The 16,136-nt window shown below is 43.5% G+C and overlaps 1 protein-coding gene across 2 annotated transcripts in view; it reads right to left on the bottom strand.

Annotated features, from left to right (window-relative positions):
- The window catches only part of IPCEF1 (interaction protein for cytohesin exchange factors 1), a 38,198-nt gene extending 26,911 nt beyond the window's left edge, over positions 1-11,287 (bottom strand). The window contains exon 1 of one of the 2 annotated variants that reach the window (XM_028723714.2): positions 11,160-11,287. The gene's annotated coding sequence lies outside the window, so the exon portion shown is untranslated. The remainder of the gene's footprint in view (positions 1-11,159) is intronic. The other variant, XM_028723713.2, reaches the window with a different exon arrangement.
- Positions 11,288-16,136: the final 4,849 nt, after the last annotated feature.

The following is a 16,136-nucleotide window of genomic DNA, read 5'->3' as shown; positions in this document are numbered from 1 at the left end:
TGAGAGAGAGAGAGAGAGAGAGAGAGAGAGAGAGAGAGAGAGAGAATGAGAATAAATATCATCCATTGATGTACTATAGTTTTGGGTTGTTCCTATTATTCATAAAACATTTGTTTTTGTTCTTATTTGTCATTGGGATTTGTGTTCTGACATGGAGGCTGCTTCTCTAAGTTTCCTTTTTTTCTTAAAGGTGAAATGATCTCGCAAAGACACAGTGATATCCAACTATGCCATACTCAGAGCAGACCCATTTAATCTATTGACTGAAATTAGGGAAGTTTGTTGCTTTCAGTGGGTGGACTGTTGGATATCACCCAACATGTTTAGTATTTATCTCCTGCTGATCTTTAATAAATGATGTGAGGACTTAAGAGCAGCCTTGTTTCAATATTTAAATCTCCCAGTAGGGAGATCAATTGGGTATTCAATTAACTTTTTATTATGGGACAGGTCCCCCTCCCACTCTGGAAAAAGTGGCCTGTTTTGCCTTTAGGGCAGCAATTTTAAGGACAAAAAAGGGTGGGGATGATAAACTACATTCTTCAAGGGAGCAAACTCTTATCTGACAGTATGTCTGGTTTTAATAATTTTTTAACTGTGTAATATATTTTATTTTGTTTTGTGTAGTTTATCTTTTGTAATGGCTTTGGCAAGAAGAAGAAGAAGAAGAAGAAGAAGAAGAAGAAGAAGAAGAAGAAGAAGAAGAAGAAGAAGAAGAGGCTTTTAATTTTTTTAGAAACTGTTGTAATAATTGAATTTATCCCTTCCATTGATCTGTTAGAGCTTGCCACCTCTCAGGATGGTGTTGTCTCTCTTAAGAAAGTGGCCCCTCTAGCTATAATTAAGGCATTCTCCACCATGAATATGGCTATATTAGCATAGAACTTATTTCTGGCCAGTTTGAACACTTTGAGCAAGGCTGGATTTCAGAAGCTCGAAGTTAACATATAGGGAATGATAAACAGTGAGTTAGAGGCAGAATTAGTCATGATTACAGGAGACCCTCTGAAACCAGTTTACAGGAGACCCTCTGGGACTTCAAGTTAGTCATGACTAAGAAGTTCTATTGGCCTCAATGGATCTTCTCTGTGACTTAAGACTGGCTCAAACCCATGTATTTTGGATACATCCATCACATTTTTATGCATGCCAACTAGAAGTCTGGAAATAGTTGCATTGAAGGGTGGAGTTAAAGTATGTTGAGTACATTTTTAAAATAATTTGTTCTTGAGGGGTTTCTTTCTATACACAAACACCTCAACAATAAAAAAGGACTATGGCACACCAGACAGAAGTGCCTATAAGTCTTTTAGAATTTGTGAACTGAGATGTGCTATTCTTAATATGCATTTTGCTTTTAATAAGCTAAAGAACAACAAACACTCTAAAACAATAGACCAAAATGCTCACATTGTTGCCTTCAGCTATTGGAAACTAAAAATAAGGCAGATGTTTCTAAAAGTAGCTGCAAGGGAGGAAATGAAAATGAGGAGGGATCCTATAAAAGAAAAGAAAAACCAATGCTGTTCAGAAATTATATTCCAAATGTAAACAAGCAGATAGGAAACACCTTTTTTCATCATGCAAATTATAAAGGAACATCAAACATTAAGCAGAAAACAATGAAACAGTATAACAAAAACAATAATAGCATAACTAAATGGGCTACAACATATGAAGAAAAAAATGAGAGTCTGGGGAACTATGGTGAACAAACAAAAAAAACCCCTTACTATTGGTAAAATAGTTGGTTATCAAATTTTAAAGGATGCAGCTGGATATACAGGTTCTTGAGAGAGGTAAGTCAATGCTATGCTAAGAAGATTGGGCGTTGAAGTATAGCCACACACATTATGTAAAGAATGTATGGTGTGATGGGGGGGGAGCAGAACCTCAGATTTGTATTGATGGGGGGGGGGCATCTGCCCCCAGACTACACCTATGTTCATAGAGGACACATTGTGCTCCTTCTGGGGTAGTTTGTCCACCTTTGGTCCCCACCCTGCACTTGGCTCTCACCTGTTGTTCCTAGAAGCTGTCACATGTGAGAATGACTTTGACTGGCAGGCTAAACCAAGTGAGGATAGCCAATGGGGCTCAAACTCTTCATCAGTTATGGGCTTCCCCTGCATGCAAAGATAGGCTCTGGCAGATTAAGCAGTCGAGACCAAGAATCGGTCCAATGGTCAAGAAGACAGTTTCTGTAAGTGCTGTAGAGGGAAGTGAGGGGCAGGTGGGGCATGTCAACCTGCAAGGTAGCTCATCTAGGAGAAGGAAAACACTGGTCCTAAACCTCCACTGCCTTCAGGAGAAGAAAAGACTAGGGAGTAAACCCTTCAAAAATCCAGCATGGTGTCCTTAAGATGGTTGGATGGCTCCTTGTACAACTCCTTCCAGCAACTCCTGCAGCCAAGCTGGTGCCAAATGCTCTGCTTTCCTTTGAAACACTTCAGCGAGGCTGAGGGAGGTCTTGTCGTCTGCGCAACTCAGTGTCAGTTTGCATTTCTTAGTACAGTGGTACCTCGGGTTATGTACTTAATTCGTTCTGGAGGTCTGTTCTCAACCTGAAACTGTTATTATCATGAAGCACCACTTTAGCTAAAGGGGCCTTCTGCTGCCGCCGCGCCATCAGAGCATGATTTCTGTTCTCATCCTGAAGCAAAGTTCTTAACCCGAGGTAATATTTCTGAGTTAGGGGAGTCTGTAACCTGAAGCATATGTAACCTCAGGTACCACTGTACAGAAAGTATTGATCTGATGTGTAGAGATCTTTCCCATTCTAATTAATTCAAGAGGGTTCTGGAAGCTTCTGGAAGCTTCTCTGTGTGAAAGAAAGATGAGTACAGCTGGTTTGAAATGGTTCTGTTATCTCTTTCTGTCAAGGTCATGCTGACTATAAATTAGCAGGGCCAGAAGGAGCCTGGGTTTCACACATTCTCTCTCTATCTCTTTTCCTTCTCGTGTGGTGTTCTGTACATAGATAGTGTTAAGGTTTAGACTTATTATAAGCTATTGTAAGTTTAAGTTAAGTCTGCGGCAACTGGATTTCTTATGGACAGTGCCAATCCTGAACGTATTGGATTTGTGGCCATTATGTTCATTTGCCTTCAGTAGCAGTAAAGCTCTGCTTGATGAAATACAATTGCCTCTGGTCTATTTTGGGGGAATCATAGAATCATAGAGTTGGAATAGACCACAAGGGCCATCGAGTCCAACCCCCTGCCAAGCAGGAAACACCATCAGAGCACTCCTGACATATGGTTGTCAAGCCTCTGCTTAAAGACCTCAAAAGAAGGAGACTCCACCACACTCCTTGGCAGCAAATTCCACTGTCAAACAGCTCTTACTGTCAGGAAGTTCTTTCTAATGTTTAGGTGGAATCTTCTTTCTTGTAGTTTGGATCCATTGCTCCGTGTCCGCTTCTCTGGAGCAGCAGAAAACAACATTTCTCCCTCCTCTATATGACATCCTTTTATATATTTGAACATGGCTATCATATCACCCCTTAACCTCCTCTTCTCCAGGCTAAACATGCCCAGCTCCCTTAGCCGTTCCTCATAAGGCATCGTTTCCAGGCCTTTGACCATTTTGGTTGCCCTCCTCTGGACACGTTCCAGTTTGTCAGTGTCCTTCTTGAACTGTGGTGCCCAGAACTGGACACAGTACTCCAGGTGAGGTCTGACCAGAGCAGAATACAGTGGCACTATTACTTCCCTTGATCTAGATGCTATACTCCTATTGATGCAGCCCAGAATTGCATTGGCTTTTTTAGCTGCCGCGTCACACTGCAATGTGCAATGTCCTGCAATGTGTTTTAAGTTTTTGCTCTGCTAACTATGCATTGGAATCTACTCTGCATCATTTTGAGTAGAATTTCAATGACACCCAAGACCTCTATACACACTGCCCAGGCTTGAGCCCCAGGGAGGTCACGTCAGTGCTACTAACACACTCCATTGTCTTTTGAGTCGGATCTCAACAACAAGGCGATTGTATAAATTGTTGATGTAACTGCTAATTTTGCATTACTTTACAGCTGTTATTGATGGGGCGGTGATATGCGTTGCCTCTCTACACAGCCAGATTTAAGGTAAGTCACAGCAACATCCAAATATCTGACACTGGAAATGCTCCTCACTTTTCCTCACCCCCTACCCCCTTGCTCCCATGGAAAATTCAGAAGCTGCTGCCAAACTTTCAGCTCTACAGGGTTTTTCAGATAACATTTGGATGAAGAATTAATGTGCATGGAGCAGCACTTGGGTGAGGAGGAGTGGGATCATGGTAAGAGCCTCTCTCCCTGCAATCGGGAACCCAATTAAAGCAGGGTTTCCAATCAAGCAAAGAGAATGGCATGCACAGATTCTCTGACCTTCCAAATGAATGTGTGTAGGTCAGTGCAGGCAGAACCTGCAATTCTGCTCCCTCATCACTCTGGCAGATTCTTTATAAACCTGAGAGTCATGCAGAAAGGGCTAATGACTGCAGCTCTAAGGACTGAAAGCTGGGGCTGTCACAGAACACATCATCACAGTCTAGCTATATAGAGAGCTGCATTTCTGGAAATGTACAGCTTGAAATAAATAAATGACAGTATGAATTGCAATTAAATTGTCACAGCCTTCTCTGAATTGCATGGACAGCTGCAGAGACCCTTATGGTGGGAATGACTTGTCAGCAAGGTTTGAAGATTAATGAAGGGTCTCTCTCTCTCTCTCTCTCTCTCTCTCTCTCTCTCTCTCTCTCTCTCTGTGTGTGTGTGTGTGTGTGTGTGTGTGTGTGAATAGTCAGAAAAGCAGCTTCCCCCCCCCCCAATACATATATTTAGGATTTAATTGAAAACGCCAGGCTGTGAAATCCAAGTGCAACCTTTAAACACACACACAGAAAGAGAGACTTTCCTAGAGACCCTTAAAACCTAAGTATGCCTAGCCTAGTCTTTGCCTCTAAATTTTTTTCAACATGTGCTGATCCTACAATTCACCCAGATCAAGTAATTTTTTATCTACATTTCTTTGTTTCCTTGCAGTCCTAAGTGCTCTATTTCTGTAATTATCAATATTTCACACACCGAGAGGCGCATTTATCAAGATACAATTCTCATGTTGATTTCTAATATGGGAAAAATCACTGAGAAATTAGTTTGGTGCATAATTCTGTTGTGGTGGATGTTTCAGTTGAGCGCGCCCTCATGTGGCAAGAGCCAGCATTTTCCCACTTCATAATGAACTATTGCTTTCAGAGGGGTGAGAGAGCCCTGGGGCATGTCAGAAGAAGATTCTCTCATTGATTGCAGTGCAATACATTACACAATGCATTAAATACACGAAACAGTATGCTATGGCACGAACCATCCCAGCTCCTACCATACGAGGGCACATCAGATTGGAAGAATTACCGCAGAGACCTGGTGCAAAGTTAACTTTCAGTTTAACTTAAACAAAAAAATAAATAAATCTAACATAACAAATTGGGCCTATATTTTCTGGAACTTGTTGGGATTGTAGGCAAAAGGCAACATTTCTGCCTTTCACACTGATCATCTTCAGTATTAAAGTAACACCAGTAATACATTTGGGAGGTTTCTTCAACAATGGCTGTGCCCCAGATGGCAGCTTGTGAGAGACTGCACTGTGACAATGCCCACATTCTACACATGCAGTTGTGAAAACTGCTATATCTTGGTCTTCTGCACCTTTTTCTAGCACGTCAACCTGCAAAAGCCAGCATTATCAGTATAGGTGCAATCAGTGCTTCTTTTCTTAAAAAAATATGTTTAGGGGTACTCTCATTTTGACTCAAGTTTAAATCGGGGCGGAGGGGGAAATACAGTAAATGGACAAAAGTACAAAGATTCACAAAATGTTTAGGGGTATGCATACCCCTAGAAAAAAAAGCACTGGGTGCAATAGATGTTCCTTGTTGTTGTTTAGTCGTTTAGTCGTGTCTGACTCTTCGTAATCCCATGGACCAGAGCACGCCAGGCACTCCTGTCTTCCACTGCCTCCCGCAGTTTGGTCAAACTCATGTTGGTAGCTTCGAGAACACTGTCCAACCATCTTGCCCTCTGTCGTCCCCTTCTCCTTGTGCCCTCCATCTTTCCCAACATCAGGGTCTTTTCCAGGGAGTCTTCTCTACTCATGAGGTGGCCAAAGTACTGGAGCCTCAGCTTCAGGATCTGTCCTTCCAGTGAGCACTCAGGGCTGATTTCCTTAAGAATGGATAGGTTTGATCTTCTTGCAGTCCATGGGACTCTCAAGAGTCTCTCCAGCACCATAATTTAAGTCATTCCATACACACACACACATACACACACACACACACACACACACACACACACACATATACATACATATAAAGAATCTAAAGTCAGATTTTGAACTAACTCCTATGACTACTTTTTCAATGGAAAGAAAACATAGTTTCACAGAATAAATTCAACATACACTTTACTCTCAAAGGAAGTGCCGGTCAACCTGTTTGTGGTTTCAATACCTACTGAAGACATTACTGAGACCGGTCTTTCCACAGGGACCATCCTAAGCTGTGTCTATTGCCAATTTTATGAAGCAGCAGAACTGTATTGGATATTGTTTTTAGAAGTCGGTACCCTTGTTTTATATGCTGTGATTTGGTATAATATTGTCTTGTGTGTTGTTAAAAAAAATGAATAGGAAATCATGAATAAATTCTTCAAATAAATAACAGAATTTGCTGTTGGGAGATGAAACTGACAAAGGGATTCATCAAACGTAGCCTGAAGACCAGTTGGCCCTGTGCATTTCCTAAAATTTACACAAAAAACCCCACTAGTGTTATGGTGGCAACGTGACATTAGCATGGGAGAGGGGACAAATGTAATTTAACAGTGACATCCCAGGTACTATCCAATAGGTTCTAGAAATGTTATGCATCTAAATTCTAGACGGCACTCTGAAACACAAGGTAAGGTTGGGTGAAAATGGCATGCTGTGATCTGAGTGTTAGGGAAATACAATGTTTTTGGGACAGAAAGGCCTCCTTGAATAGATGGCTCTCACAAACAAAATAAGAGGTTCTAGTTGCACCACAAAGTGATTATCTGGCAAGATCCCCCTGGAATAAGGAGAGAGAGAGCTCTGCACAGAAACTACCCCCAAGTCACCAAGGAACAAAACAGAAGTGATAACATTGTACAGGAAGTAGCCAAAGAAGTCCTACTACTTTAAGAAATGTCCACAAGAAGCTTCCTGTTCATTGCACAAGCGCAGTATCACAATGAAAAGCCGTTACGTGCTGCCCTGTGCACAAGGCAATATGGCATTTGCTTAAACCATCACAAGTGAATCCATTTCACCACCCTGCATGATTATCTATTGCAAGCAGACAAATATTTAGCCTATATTATTCGCTCACGGCAAACATCTGCTCTGAAAATCATCCTGGAATTTGTTTAGCATGCATTTAACTGGAGCCATGGGGCACCCACAAACTTTCAATGAAGGGGCAGGGAGGCCCCCTAGTTCAAATTGGTGGTGCACGTATGTCGCACAGTGTGCTTGTGTCACACGCGCATGCTGCGAGGCATCTGCACAACACATAGCACAGGCATGCCACTGTGATGTTGCGCAGTCCCGGGCCCCCTCTGTCATGGGGGCAAGACAGTGTGCCTGCCAGCCTGGGGGTATCTCACTACTTTGAAGCAGTTGTTTCCAGGGGAGGGGATGAAAGAGCACAAAAGTGTTATAGAACAGACATTAAACTTAACATGATGATTGTCCTGGGTTGGTGATCCTGGTCTGCAGATTTGTGCTCCCTTTTTCTCCAGACTCCTCTGCGCCTTATAGCCAGTAGAAAATATTAGCAGCATGCAGCTGACTTACTGAATGAGGAGCCTTCTGTGCACTAATTCCCATTTACTCTGGGTGATTGGTCTATGCACAGTGCCCAGTTTATGAATGCCCTTTTTAAAACCTCTGTAGAGGTGACAAGCAGGTGTTCCTGCTGCTTCTGGATTGTCAGGCCAATTGCTGATTAATAGTTCAGGATGGTTAGTTAATGTTTCCTCAGTGGGAGTTAATGGTTGGGATTTGGTCACCTGGACTCCCCTAAGCATTTTGAATGGTCAAGATAAGTGCCCTGGAGCCAGGAGAAAGTGACAGGTCTCCAGATAATGGCAGAATGGTATCAGGAAAAGCAGTAGGCGGCTGTTTGTTGTTGGTTGTTTTTTTTTAAGTAAGAGACTACAGAATTAAAAGTTCTACCCAGAGTTAGATGGAAGGAACTGACAATGAAGCCTGGAGTTTTCCGAAGATCTGCTTTAAGAATAGGTAAAGGGTAAAGGGACCCCTGACCATTAGGTCCAGTTGTGACCGACTCTGGGGTTGCGGCGCTCATCTGGCTTTATTAGCCGAGGGAGCTGGCGTACAGCTTCCGGGTCATGTGGCCAGCATGACTAAGCCCCTTCTGGCAAACCAGAGCAGCACATGGAAACGCCATTTATCTTCCAGCTGGAGCGGTACCTATTGATCTACTTGCACTTTGAAGTGCTTTCGAACTGCTAGGTGGGCAGGAGCAGGGACTGAGCAACGGGAGCTCACCCCGTCATGGGGATTTGAACCGCCGACCTTCTGATCAGCAAGTCCTAGGCTCTGTGGTTTAAGTCACAGTGCCACCCGCGTCCCAAGAATACTTGTTTGCTTTTTAGGTGGTCTCATCTAGTTTACAAATAACACTAAACCATGTTTTGCTTTGGCAAAGCTTAGTTTGTCAGAATGTCAGAAGCCAGACCAGCAGAATAACTGGGGGGGGGGGGAGTTTCTGCAGTGGTGAAGGAACCCTCTCCAGCACCCGAGCGGCGCAGCCTGTGCGGCATCCCACACGTGCGCACTCTATACAGAATGCCACACATGTGCAGTCCGTAGGGGCTGCCGCTTGCATGGCGTCCATAAGGGCCGCCGAGCACGAGCAGCATCCCATATGGACTGCGCATGTGCGACGACTGTATGGGATGCTGCACATGCGCAGTCTGTACGGGATGCCACTTGCACGGCAACCGTACAGGCCGCTACGTGAGCAGCATCCCGTAAGGACGACATGCGAGAGTGGCAGCCCATATGGATGCCATGCGAGCGGCACCCATACGGACTGCGCGTGCCCTCAGCCGCTCTACAAATGGGGGGAGGCAGGGCCATCTTGTCACCCCTCCCACAGTGACACCCGGGGCGGCCCGCCCCCTCTGCCCGCCCCTCCTACGCCCCTGGGTTTCTGGCAAAAAACACTAAGTGAAACCATGATCTGTTGTTTGCTTATGAACTGTGGCTTGCTTTAACTATGGTTTGGCATTATGTCTAAACTCATTAGCCTTGCTCAACTATGGTTCTTTTGGAGACTTTGCCCCAGAGACCTGCCAAGGCACAAGGAAAGAGGAGATGAAAACCTAAACAAGCTTTGGTGGGGGTTGTTTGTTTGTCTGTAAGACAAGCCATGGCTTGTTGAATCAATTGTGGTTAAATAAACCATGGCTTAGTGTTATGGGCAAACACAGCCCTTGTCTGTATATTTGCAAATAAAACAAATATTACAAAGGTACTATAGATTCCCTGTCTTTCATCCAAAGAAAATAAAATTCAGTGCCCCTGGGATTTCTCGTTCTTCAACTACAACAGTGGCAAAGTTAAGTGGTCAGCCATTTGGAAACGTAATAAACCCACTTCTGCAAACATAGGATCTAGTTATCATTCAGCACTACTAAAAGGAGACACTCAGAGACACTTGTGCATTGAATGAACACACACAAAAAATTTTGCAACATGTGTTAACTTGCTCACCAGTGCTAGGGTTCCTGTTTTATCAACACAGCTGGGTTTATCCCACAAACAGTCATTGTTACATGCGTAATTATCATAATCTGTTCTTTTCTGCATTTCCTTTCCTTCTGACTGCGTTGTTCACAATCCCCTGCCCCAAACCATGTATATATAGCCTGCAAGTCAGGATAACACTGGATGAATCTGATGAGGTGGACTGCAGCCTACAAAAGCTTGTGCCAAATTTGCTACCCTTTAAGGTGCCATAAGGCCTTTCATTGCTTTTATTTTATTTTATTGCTGCAAGAGGCTAATACAGCTATTTCTCTGGTGGGGAAATGGATTAAGCTCTGCAAGGAGAGGCTGTGTACACATTGACAACTTAAAACACAGCTGGGTCATTCTTTTTCTCAAAAGCTAACTTGGGGAGAAATGCAGTATCAAAATGGAGCATTTGCTAAGAAGTGACATACAGTGGTACCTCAGATTACATACGCTTCAGGTTACATACACTTCAGGTTACAGACTCCGCTAACCCAGAAATATTACCTCGGGTTAAGTACTTTGCTTCAGGATGAGAGCAAAAATCGTGCTCCGGCAGCACAGCAGCAGCAGGAGGCCCCATTAGCTAAAGTGGTGCTTCAGGTTAAAAACAGTTTCAGGTTAAATACGGACCTCCAGAATGAATTAAGTACTTAACCTGAGATACCACTGTATTAGATACAGGATATATAGGGATTATGCCTAACATGTGTACACTGTTTCCCAGTTTATAGATAACTGAACACAACAGGAACAATTTAACCAAACACCAGCACTTTCTACCTTAATTTCAATATATGTGCTGTCATCCAGAATTAGTCTTATTAGTTATTACATTTATACCCCACCTTTCCTCCAAGGAGCTCAAGGTTGGGCACATAGTTCTCCCCGTCCCCATTTCATCTTCACAACATCCCTGTGAGGAAGGTTAGGCAGAGAGTGAGTGACTGGCCCAATGAGCTTCACAGCTAAGTGCGGGTTTTAACCCTGCTGTCCCAGATCCTAGTCAAACCTTCTAACCACTCCACACTTGCCTAGGAATAAGTCACACTGAAAATAATGGGACTTAATTCTGATCATATATGATTGCACTGTAAATCTCACCTCTTTTTTTGTAAAACCTTGTTGATTTAAACTGCTTAATTTTGTCTCCTTCAATCAGTCGCATGCATTGTCTAACCAAAGGAAAAGAGGAAGTAGTACTAATCTTTGAAAAATAAAAGCAACATTATTGTGAATGCATCATAACTCTTAGCCTACTATATCACACAGGAGGTAAATACCAGAACAGCATTTCATTGAAAATTTAGAGGAGCAAGTTGCACATACCCGGGAGTCAGGAATTCAAGAGACCCCCCTCCAGCGCTGTCCCTTTCTCTACCTTCTCAGAAGAGACAGGAAACTCTTCTTACTCAAATTGGTTGCAATGAAAGATTACCCAAGAGGAAACTGGTGGAAAAGTCATGAGCAGGCAAACCAAAGAGAATAAGCTGGCTGGCATAACAATTTCCAGTTGAGACCAAACTGTTTTTGGAGTTGAAGAGAGGGGGCATAATAATTTTGCTCAGACAAGATTAAGCAGAAGCAGTCAGGTTCCCTAATTCTTAACCTACATAGCCAAGAAACATATTGAGCATGTGAATTGTGTGGTCATGTTCACTGTACAGGCTAACATAACTGTGGACACACAGGAAATGCAGTTGTATTTAATGATGCAACCCAGAGCTATCTCTTTTAACTCCTCCTTTATCCCCTGTGTCAGTGTACTTCAACCTGACCATTGGCGGAACTGGCTGGGGATGATGGGAGTTGTAGTCCAGCAACATCTGGGGGGTTCAAGGTTGAAGAACACTCCTAGTCTGCACCACTAAAATTAGGGCTGCTTTTTCAAGTCCATGTGAATTTGGATTGGGACCTCTGCCCCACTTGCCATCAATTGGCAAGAACTTCTGTCTGGTCCAACATCTTACATTGCATCTCTTGCACTCTTCTCCTTCTCCACACCGTCCAGCTATTTCATGTACTTACAAGCTTCCTGTCACCTGTCATTATCATCCACACATGACATCCAACTATCATGATAGTGTCACAACCGGAAAGCAAACTAAGCTAGTGTGTGGTTCGCACAGCACTTTCCAGGGCACCCTGCCACCCTGTAAGCAAACCTTTTTTAAAAAAAGTTAAAGAAACAGGAAATTGAGGGAATGGCACAAAAGACACAGAGCCCCTGAGCCACACTCCTGATTTAAACAGAGCCAGTCTCTCTCACACAAAAGTCAGTGGAGAGCTGACTGGTTGCTTTTCTTAAGTCACTGACTCCCCTGCAATACATTTAGAAGAGAAACCACTAAAGCAGCCAAGGTCAGCCTCCTCGATTTCCCACTGCTTTTCAATGATAATTATTTCCATAGAGACAAGTTTTATGTTTCTTCTTTTTTAAAAAAACAACACAACAACAACCAGCAACACTTAACTCCTCTGCTTTATTCCACTCTTTCGGCACCCGCTAAAAACATTCTTGTTCAGACAAGCCTACTCAGATGCTTAGAAAGTTGAGGTAATTTTAATCTGTTTTAGTATTTTGAGTTCCGTATGTTTGTGATTTCCCCCCTTGGTTTTCTTGTTTTTTGTAATGTTATCTTTTTGCAAGTCGCTTTGCGGGGAGGGGGGGTTTATACGATCAGACGGTGTATAAATTTTACGAAAATAAATAAATAAAAGTGTTTGAGTGCAGCAATCTAAGTGGTTACCATGAGGAAAGATGGCATCATTTGGTACTTTTTGATTTATAAAAAAAAGGGGGGGGAGTAAGAGGCAACAGGATAGAAGTTCATAAAATTATGCATGAAGTGCAGAGAGAGAAGTTTTTGTCCCTCTCTCATAACACCGGTGCCAAAATGTCTTGGGCCAGCCCTGAGGGCAGGACACATAGGTAGCCCTCAGTAAGTCAGGTTTGTGATCCCAATTATCCTGAAAGTGCAATAAGAAAGGGATATTGATGTTGAGATTTCATTCCTCCATTGCTGGATGCGTGATTGTTTTCACCACATGTCTGTGTTGACATTCCATACTATTGGAGTCATGAGAACGGAAGTTCAGTTACACTGTTCCGTTATGTTGTACTATTGCTTTTAGTCTGTTCTCTCTCGGAGAAGAAGAAAGAAAGAGGAGCCATGTTTCCTTTGTTCTGTAACACTTGTATATAATAAAGTAGCTCAGATACCTAGCTTCTGCTTGGACTCTGCTACAGTACAGTACTGTGTGCATATATCTTCGGATGTGTGTCGCAGAAGCACATCGGGAAAGAATCATCCCGAGGGTCACTTGTGGGGGAGAACGCAGCTGCCTGGCATTCTCTAGTTGGTGCAAGATGCCCAGCGTGGTTTAATGTACCAACAGTTGGGACGGGGCACCAGAGTACAAACAGGGCATTTGCTCAGCTGTTTCCTAAGGTCAAATGGCACAACTCTATCTTACTCATGAGAAGGGAGAAAGAGCTTCACTTCTACGCACCAATACTTCATCACTGGCAATTGCTTATAGCCCTAAGCAACTACAATATAAGTCTACCCAATTCAACTCTAGTGTGATACCCACGCAAAGTGAACTTGGCGGATGACTCACCAAGGCCCATTGCTCTCAGTAGATCCTCTGTGTGTAATGATTCAGACAGAGCTAGCAGCTCACCCACACCCCTGGCCCGGGTCCCCTGTCAAACCCCTCAACACCAGTCACCCCCACCTACAGCTGTGCTGCAAATAGAAGCCATCCACCCACCAGCCTAAAAACTTGTTTCCTCTATGTAAGGCAGGATTAGCACTCCTCCTCAACCCTCGGGCAGTTTATCTTCAGATTCATTTTTCCCCAGCATGAGATAAAGTCTGAAACAGATGTGACATGGGCTCCTGAATTTTTTTACTTAATTTAAAGCATCCACAGATATGGGAGGGTTTTGTTCTCAATTCATTGGAGGAAGAGCACTGGTGTGTTGTTTAACCCAATCTCCTGTGCCATTTTCCTGATCTAAATTACTTCCCAAGCTACTATTAGCCCTCCGGGAGGGGGGGGGGACAGGAGTACCTGTATCATAGAGGCGGGCAGCCATCAAGGTTATGGGAAATGATCTAATGAGTTTGGCAGGGACACGGGTGGGCCTGTGGTCTAAACCGCTGAGCCTCTTGGGCTTGCCGGTCGGAAGGTCGGCGGTTCGAATCCCCGCAATGGGTGAGCTCCCGTTGCTCTGTCCCAGCTCCTGGCAACCTAGCAACTTGAAAGCATGCCAGTGCAAGTAGATAAAAAGATACCACTGCGGTGGGAAGGTAAACGGTTTATCTTACTAGGACCACCGAAGGGACGCGGGTGGGACTCTTGGGCTTGCCAATTGCTTCCATTGCTCGCTCCCAGCTCCTGCCAACCTAGCAGGAAAGTTCAAAAGCATGCCCAAAGGTGCAAGTTGTTAATAGGTACCACTCCGGCGGGAAGGTAAACGGCGTTTCCGTGCGCTGCTCTGGTTTCGGTGTTCCGTTGCACCAGAAGCGGCTTAGTCATGCTGGCCACATGACCTGGAAAAACTGTTTGCAGACGAATGCTGGCTCCCTCAGCCTGTAAAGCAAGATGAGCTCCGCAGCCCCAGAGTTGTCTGCAACTGGACTTAACTGTCAGGGGTCCTTTACCTTTACCTTTAGAACCACCGAAGAAGGTCAAGTGGAAAAACTCAAGACAAGGGGAAGGCAACCTAAGGCCCGGGGGACAGATGCAGCCCAATCGCCTTCTCAATCCAGCCGGCGGACAGTCAGGGAATCAGTGTATTTTTACATGAGTAGAATGTGTGCTTTTATTTAAAATGCATCTCTGGGTTATTTGTGGGGCATAGGAATTTGTTCATATTTTCCCCCCAAAATATAGTCTGGCCCAGCACATGGTCTGAGAGACGGTGGACCAGCCACAGCTGAAAAAGTTTGCTGACCCCTGCTCAAGACAGACATTTAGAATTAAGGGCCAGGAATCCTATCAACCCATGAATTTGTTTTCAGTATAAGTAAAGAGTTTACTGCCATTTCAAAAAAGTTTCCTACTTTTCTCCCAACTCCTAGAATCATAGAATCATAGAGTTGGAATAGACCACAAGGGCCATCGAGTCCAACCCCCTGCCAAGCAGGAAACACCATCAGAGCACTCCTGACATATGGTTGTCAAGCCTCTGCTTAAAGACCTCCAAAGAAGGAGACTCCACCACACTCCTTGGCAGCAAATTCCATTGTCGAACAGCTCTTACTGTCAGGAAGTTCTTCCTAATGTTTAGGTGGAATCTTCTTTCTTGTAGTTTGGATCCATTGCTCCGTGTCCGCTTCTCTGGAGCAGCAGAAAACAACCTTTCTCCCTCCTCTATATGACATCCTTTTATATATTTGAACATGGCTATCATATCACCCCTTATCATCCTCCTTTAGAGTAGCCAATTTAAAAAGAACTTACAGATCAACCAAACAGATTTTTATCTACCTTCTTCCCACCCGCCACTGCATAATGCAGGCATAAACTTTTTTCCTCAAGGATTCCAGGTGGAAAAATCGAAACTAGAAACAGAACTATTAGAACCTAAGACTAAGGTGCTTTCAAGAATGTATAACTTGCTGTTGAAATGGAACACACAAGATGAAACAGTCAAATCAGCTATGATAAAATGGGCACAGGACATTGGATATAATATTATGTTTGCTGACTGGGAAAGGTTATGGACCACCGGTGTGAAGTTTACGGCATGTAATGCTTTGAAAGAAAATATTATGAAAATGATATACAGGTGGTACATGACTCCAGTCAAGCTTGCAAAAATATATCACTTGCATGATAATAAATGTTGGAAGTGTAAGGAGACTGAAGGAACATTCTTTCACCTATGGTGTACCTGCCTGAGAGTGAAGGCCTTCTGGGAAATGATCTACAATGAGCTAAAAACGGTATTTAAGTATACCTTTCCTAAGAAACCAGAGGCCTTTCTTCTGGGTATTGTCGACCAGAAGGTGTTAAAGAAGGATAGAACCTTTTTTATGTATGCAACAACAGCAGCAAGAATACTTATCGCAAAGTACTGGAAGACACAAGATCTGCCCACACTGGAAGAATGGCAAACGCAACTGATAGACTACATGGAGTTGGCCGAGATGACTGGCAGAATTCGAGACCTGGGAAAAGAGGAGGTGGAAGAGGATTGGAAGAAGTTTAAAGATTACTTACAAAGACTTTATAAATTGTTTGAATGTTAAGAAAGTGCATGAAAGGAAGGAATATGGCATCAGTAGCCTA

Source organism: Podarcis muralis, chromosome 3 (genome assembly GCF_964188315.1).
Source record: "Podarcis muralis chromosome 3, rPodMur119.hap1.1, whole genome shotgun sequence".
Classification (NCBI taxonomy): domain Eukaryota; kingdom Metazoa; phylum Chordata; class Lepidosauria; order Squamata; family Lacertidae; genus Podarcis; species Podarcis muralis.
Note: the sequence above shows the minus strand (reverse complement) of the source record. Positions and strands in the feature narration are given on the sequence as shown.